The following is a 6,170-nucleotide window of genomic DNA, read 5'->3' on the forward strand; positions in this document are numbered from 1 at the left end:
TAAGTTAATATTCGCTTTTAGATAGCTAAACAAAACAACTACGATAATTACAGCTACAACTAAGTGACCTAAGTCGACTAAAGGCAAGCAATGCAGGATGCTAACAAGCTAACTGGTTCACGCGTTCAGTGTCTTTTTTTATTTTTACCTCAGATTACTTAGCAAATGACAAAAGACAGTGTATAACGCTCAAAAATATGTCGAATGTAATCAGTTGCTTACCGAATCTGCGACTGATCATATCTTCCTTTGGACTGGCCATGCTAGTGCCAGCTAGAGGAAAATATTTGACACACACAACATGCAGAGCTGTTTCCAAAGTAAAAGTCTGGATGTCTTTACTGAAAACACACCACTGATTTATGAACACCAAGTGTGCCTCAGAAGTGGAAATGAACAAAGCACCTTCTTGTGTTACTGTGCTTAAGTCTGCTTTTTAAGTGTCTGTATGCTTTATTTGAGTTTTTCTTCCACTTCATGCTTCTGACAAATCTACCATCCTCCCTACTCAGGACATTTTCAAACACATCACAACATTTCTCTATAATCATACTGTATATTTCATTCATTCATTCATCTTGGATAGCCATTTCATCCTGGGCAGTGTCGCTGTAGATCCAGAGTCTATCTGAGGAACATTGGATAAGTCGGGAATACATGTACACCCTGGATGGGACAGTTCTGTCCCAGGGCACCATGCACACCTATATTCAAATCGAGGGACGATGTCTCATCTCATCTCATTATCTCTAGCCGCTTTATCCTTCTACAGGGTCGCAGGCAAGCTGGAGCCTATCCCAGCTGACTACGGGCGAAAGGCGGGGTACACCCTGGACAAGTCGCCAGGTCATCACAGGGCTGACACATAGACACAGACAACCATTCACGCTCACATTCACACCTACGGTCACCAGTTAACCTAACCTGCATGTCTTTGGACTGTGGGGGAAACCGGAGCACCCGGAGGAAACCCACGCGGACACGGGGAGAACATGCAAACTCCACACAGAAAGGCCCTCGCCGGCCCCGGGGCTCGAACCCAGGACCTTCTTGCTGTGAGGCGACAGCGCTAACCACTACACCACCGTGCCGCCCTAGGGACGATGTAAATTTACCAATTTACCTACAGCCGTGTTTTTTTGGGAGGTCGGAGGAATCTGGAGAACCTGGAGCAAATCCACATGGACACAAGGAGAACAACTCAACCACTGATGGTCCTAAGCCTGGCTGAGAAAGGAGGAAGGTTGGGCGTGAGGCGAGCTACTTCACCCACTAAAAAGAAGTCAAACACAGGCCCTGTTTACACTTGGTTTTAAAATGCATCTTGGGTTATCGGATCATAAGTCGACAGGTGAGGCACGTTGCCATTTACACCTTTGTCTATCATGAGTCTGTCTCCAAGGTATCCAGCTGACCACTTGTGTTCAGATTTGGATACACCCTCCATCACTTTTCTGTTACATCCTTTTCAAGGAACGCACCAGGACGCATTTACACTACAAAAGGTCAAATGTAGTCAAATGCATCCCAGTCCACCTCGGCAAGTGGTTCAAGTGAATGTGTCTTGATGGTTGTATTTAGCGCTGTCCACTTGTGATACGTTCACCCAAGACGGATTGGTCACAGAGAAGACCAGCTCTAGACAACTCAACCTGAGGAAGAGATGGGTCTTCATAAAATTTGTGACACTATGTGGGGAAAGCCAGAAGTGTCTGGAAGCTACAAAGCCAACAATCCTTTTCTCATCCAGGACAATCAAGCATCAAGAGAATGGCTAACCCTCAAGCCAGGAAGAGAGTGGAAAGCACAAGATCGAGACATCTGAAAAGCCCTTATCAGTGGCTTCTGCCCCAGGCAGGGTAGCAGGCAGTAAGAAGATGGGGAGAGCATGTGAAACCTGCACAGACAGTAACCAGAGCTCAGAATTGAACCCTGGAGACATGAGGCTGTAATGATGTGCCACCATGGTGCCCTCATTGGTATCATTACCTCCGCCAAGGAGGTTATGTTTTTGGTAGCGTTGGTTTGTTTGTTGGTTTGCCTGTTAGCAACATTACGGAAAAAGTAATGAACGGATTGCTCTGAAATTTTTTCCAGAGGTGTGACTGGGCACAAGTAACAATCCATTAAATTTTGGCGGTGATCCGGATCACCTTCTGGATCCTGGATTTTTTTAAAGGATTCTTGGCGGAGGTCTGCGCTCTCTGAGTGCTTTTCTAGTTAGAGTTATTATCATGCTCGATAACATTTGAGAGATTAGGAATAAAACACTTAGAAATGTGTTGTGGTTGGAAAATAAATGATGACAGGATGGTGTGATGCAGCCCAAAGACTTAGTGTTATCACCTCGAAGCTGATTATTTTCCTATAACAGCTCATCACAAAATGTTTTATTCCTCTTCTACCACAGCAATTTGCCAACAGTTATTATTTATAAGTGACAAGACATACTTTTAACCATTTATGTTTAAGTTTAATATTGTGGAATGTCTGGAAAACAGCTTAGTTCCTGTTTTTACTTGCATTATAGTAGTTGTTCCCTGACCAGGCTCTCTTTTTTCCCCTCCCTTTCTTTAAGTTAATAAGACAAACAAATGTCTGTCCTGAAGACTTTCCTGTAGCAGAAAACCTACTGGCTTTTACAAACCGTTCACACTGGATACTCCTTCCATAAATGTTAAATATACATCTTCTTGTCACCATATTAATAACTATATGGTTTCTTTGTTAAATAACACTAACAGTACATTTAATCTGTTATTGGATCATCGTTGAACATCTGCCATACAATTGTAAAATATTCCAAGTTGATGTTCATTAGAATGACCAGAAGAGGGCACCAGTGGGTAACTGTATTATTATAAGTAGGAAGCAGAAAATACAAGGTTGAATGTATTTTTATTTACCCACTGACGCCCTCTTCTGGTCATCCTAATGAACATCAACTTCAGTAAGGAATCACAAGTTGTATAGCTGACGTCTGCAATCTTTATGACAATATTTATCTTTATTATTTGTTATAATATACGTTATTACAATATAATAAACATGCAGCTTACTACAGTAAACTCATCTCATCTCATTATCTCTAGCCGCTTTATCCTTCTACAGGGTCGCAGGCAAGCTGGAGCCTATCCCAGCTGACTACGGGCGAAAGGCGGGGTACACCCTGGACAAGTCGCCAGGTCATCACAGGGCTACTACAGTAAACTGGAGATACTTAATATATCTTAAAAATAACCATTTGCTTGCATTTACTTTTATGTTAATTTCTCGTTTTAACATTGTTTATATAAAATACCCTACTATTATTTTATATAAATTATGGTGGGGTTTTTTGTCAGAGGAAAGGTATGCAAAGTAGCTTCTATGATTATTTTTAGTGTTGTGAAATTTATAAACAACACTTCTTGTCCATTCTTTCAGTTGCCCACGAAATATTCCAGTGAAAAAGTGGTCAAATTATTTAATTTAATTTGATATGACTAGAATAACATTGAAATGCCTAAATTAAAATAAGTGCTTAAATTGAATTAAATTTTAGTTGTACGAGACGTGACTTCACAATTAACACTATCAAGTTATCAATACTGTTTCTTTTACTTTTAAAAACCTCTATAAGTAGAAGTTTGTTGCACTGTTTGTTGTGTGCTGTGCATCCCATACCAGTCAAATCATCTCATCAACCATGCCCTGAGAAACATCATCCAATTATATATCTCATCTCATCTCATTATCTCTAGCCGCTTTATCCTGTTCTACAGGGTCGCAGGCAAGCTGGAGCCTATCCCAGCTGACTACGGGCGAAAGGCGGGGTACACCCTGGACAAGTCGCCAGATCATCACAGGGCTGACACATTGACACAGACAACCATTCACACTCACATTCACACCTACGGTCAATTTAGAGTCACCAGTTAACCTAACCTGCATGTCTTTGGGCTGTGGGGGAAACCGGAGCACCCGGAGGAAACCCAATTATATATATATATATATATATATATATATATATATATATATATACAATTATATATATATATATATATATATATATATATATATATATATATATATATATATATATAATATGAAGGCAAATGTCTCAGGCGCCCTCAAGTTGCTGACTGCAGTACAGCACCACTCTACTGGTTCCACACACACACCATCAGACACTTGGACAGCCGGGTGGATCACAAGCTCCCTTTTATTTGCTTAAATACATTTAAGGTACAGTGGAGTCGTGGGAGTTAGCCTACAGATCGGTCTGGATAACTCTCTAGACAATGTGGGTAGAAGGCAATTAGCATGCTAATCAAACAAGTAAATAAACCTAAAACTACAGATATACACATCATGGAATAATCTCAAAATAGTAAGCCTAAATCATTAACCAAACTGCATGATAAATCATGGCTTCTGTGTACTTATAATCTAGTAGAACATAGTTTATCCCAGACCTCTTAAAAACGTGACCTACCCATTCAGTGTCCTGAACTGCTTTGAGCAATTTCATGCGATCTCCCACGACACTGTACCAGGCTACCACTAGAGGGCGTCATTGCACCATTTAAAATCATTTAACCAAGTACTCCTATTCTGTTACATATATAGGGCGGAGCTAAAGGGGGGCGGGAGGGGCCATTGCCCATGGGCCTTGAGCCCTCCCCCTAGCCGTACAGGGCCCCACCCTTTGACATTCAGGCCCTCCCAATAAATGTGTCTTATGCGATTTCATTGGAAATTCCTTGAAACCTACAAGTTTTCACATGATTCCAGACTAGTTGACCTGTATATCTCTCATTTTTGCTACACATTCTTCATCTCATCTCATTATCTCTAGCCGCTTTATCCTGTTCTACAGGGTTGCAGGCAAGCTGGAGCCTATCCCAGCTGACTACGGGCAAAAGGCGGGGTACACCCTGGACAAGTCGCCAGGTCATCACAGGGCTGACACATAGACACAGACAACCATTCACACTCACATTCACACCTACGGTCAATTTAGAGTCACCAGTTAACCTAACCTGCATGTCTTTGGACTGTGGGGGAAACCGGAGCACCCGGAGGAAACCCACGCGGACACAGGGAGAACATGCAAACTCCGCACAGAAAGGCCCTTGCCGGCCACGGGGCTCGAACCCAGGACCTTCTTGCTGTGAGGCGACAGCGCTAACCACTACACCACCGTGCCGCCCCATTCTTATCATGGTTAAAAAAATAAAATAAATCCGTTGAGGCTTTTCTTGGATTCGAGATAACTGTGAATATATATATATATATATATATATATATATATATCCTCCTGAGAACCAACTCATAGACTTGTGTCCTCTGTAGTTGACATTTGTTTTACATGCACACCCTCTTACTCTTTCAAGCTATTCACTTGAATCCTGGTGTCTTGTAAAGAGTACATCCTGGGCTTTCCAATGATATATTGTGTGACTAGGAGGGTTGCTGGGAAATTCCTAGTAAGTAAATCACAACAAAAGAGAAATTGAGAGACATTTTTTTTTCTTGGTTACCCATTCTTACATTTCCTTCAGTCATACTGCTATGGGTTTGATAAAAGTTGTACTGCAGTCAGCCACTTGAGGGCGCTTGAGACATTTGCCTTCATACTCATTTCTTTCAGGTTCATTTGCAATTAAAATCGCAGTACCTTACAACTTCTACAAACAATGTCAATTCGCATTTAACTGCAGTTGTAAAAGTAGCACAGGTCCTTACTCTATTGCACAGTTTTTACTCTTTGACTTTGAAAGTACTTGTTAGAAATCTCAATTGCCATGATTTGTCCCCCCCAATTCACAGTTTGGCCAATAAAGCTTCACGTTTGCTGACTTTGCTAGCTAGTTTTGCTTTCGTTGCCAATGAAGCCTTAGCATTCTTTCCAACAGGGTCATTGAACACTGAACATTAGCTGCATGGTGGTGCAGTGGTTAGCACGGTCGCCTCACAGCAAGAAGGTTCCGGGTTCGAACCCAGCGGCCGGCAAGGGCCTTTCTGTGTGGAGTTTGCATGTTCTGTGTGGGTTTCCTCCGGGTGCTCTGGTTTCCCCCACAGTCCAAAGACATGCAGTTAGGTTAATGTGGGGCGGCCTTGGGCTGAAGTGCCCTTGAGCAAGGTACCTGACCCCTGACTGCTCCCCGGGCGCAGTGTGGCTGCCC

General features: G+C 42.3%; 1 protein-coding gene across 2 annotated transcripts in view; it reads right to left on the reverse strand.

Moving 5' to 3' along the window:
• LOC132899251 (mitofusin-1-like) overlaps positions 1–314 on the reverse strand; it is a 55,176-nt gene extending 54,862 nt beyond the window's left edge. For both annotated transcript variants that reach the window (XM_060940998.1, XM_060940999.1), the window contains exon 1: positions 223–314. The gene's annotated coding sequence lies outside the window, so the exon portion shown is untranslated. The remainder of the gene's footprint in view (positions 1–222) is intronic.
• Positions 315–6,170: the final 5,856 nt, after the last annotated feature.

The sequence above is a fragment of the Neoarius graeffei genome, chromosome 15 (genome assembly GCF_027579695.1).
Source record: "Neoarius graeffei isolate fNeoGra1 chromosome 15, fNeoGra1.pri, whole genome shotgun sequence".
In the NCBI taxonomy this organism is placed as follows: Eukaryota; Metazoa; Chordata; class Actinopteri; order Siluriformes; family Ariidae; genus Neoarius; species Neoarius graeffei.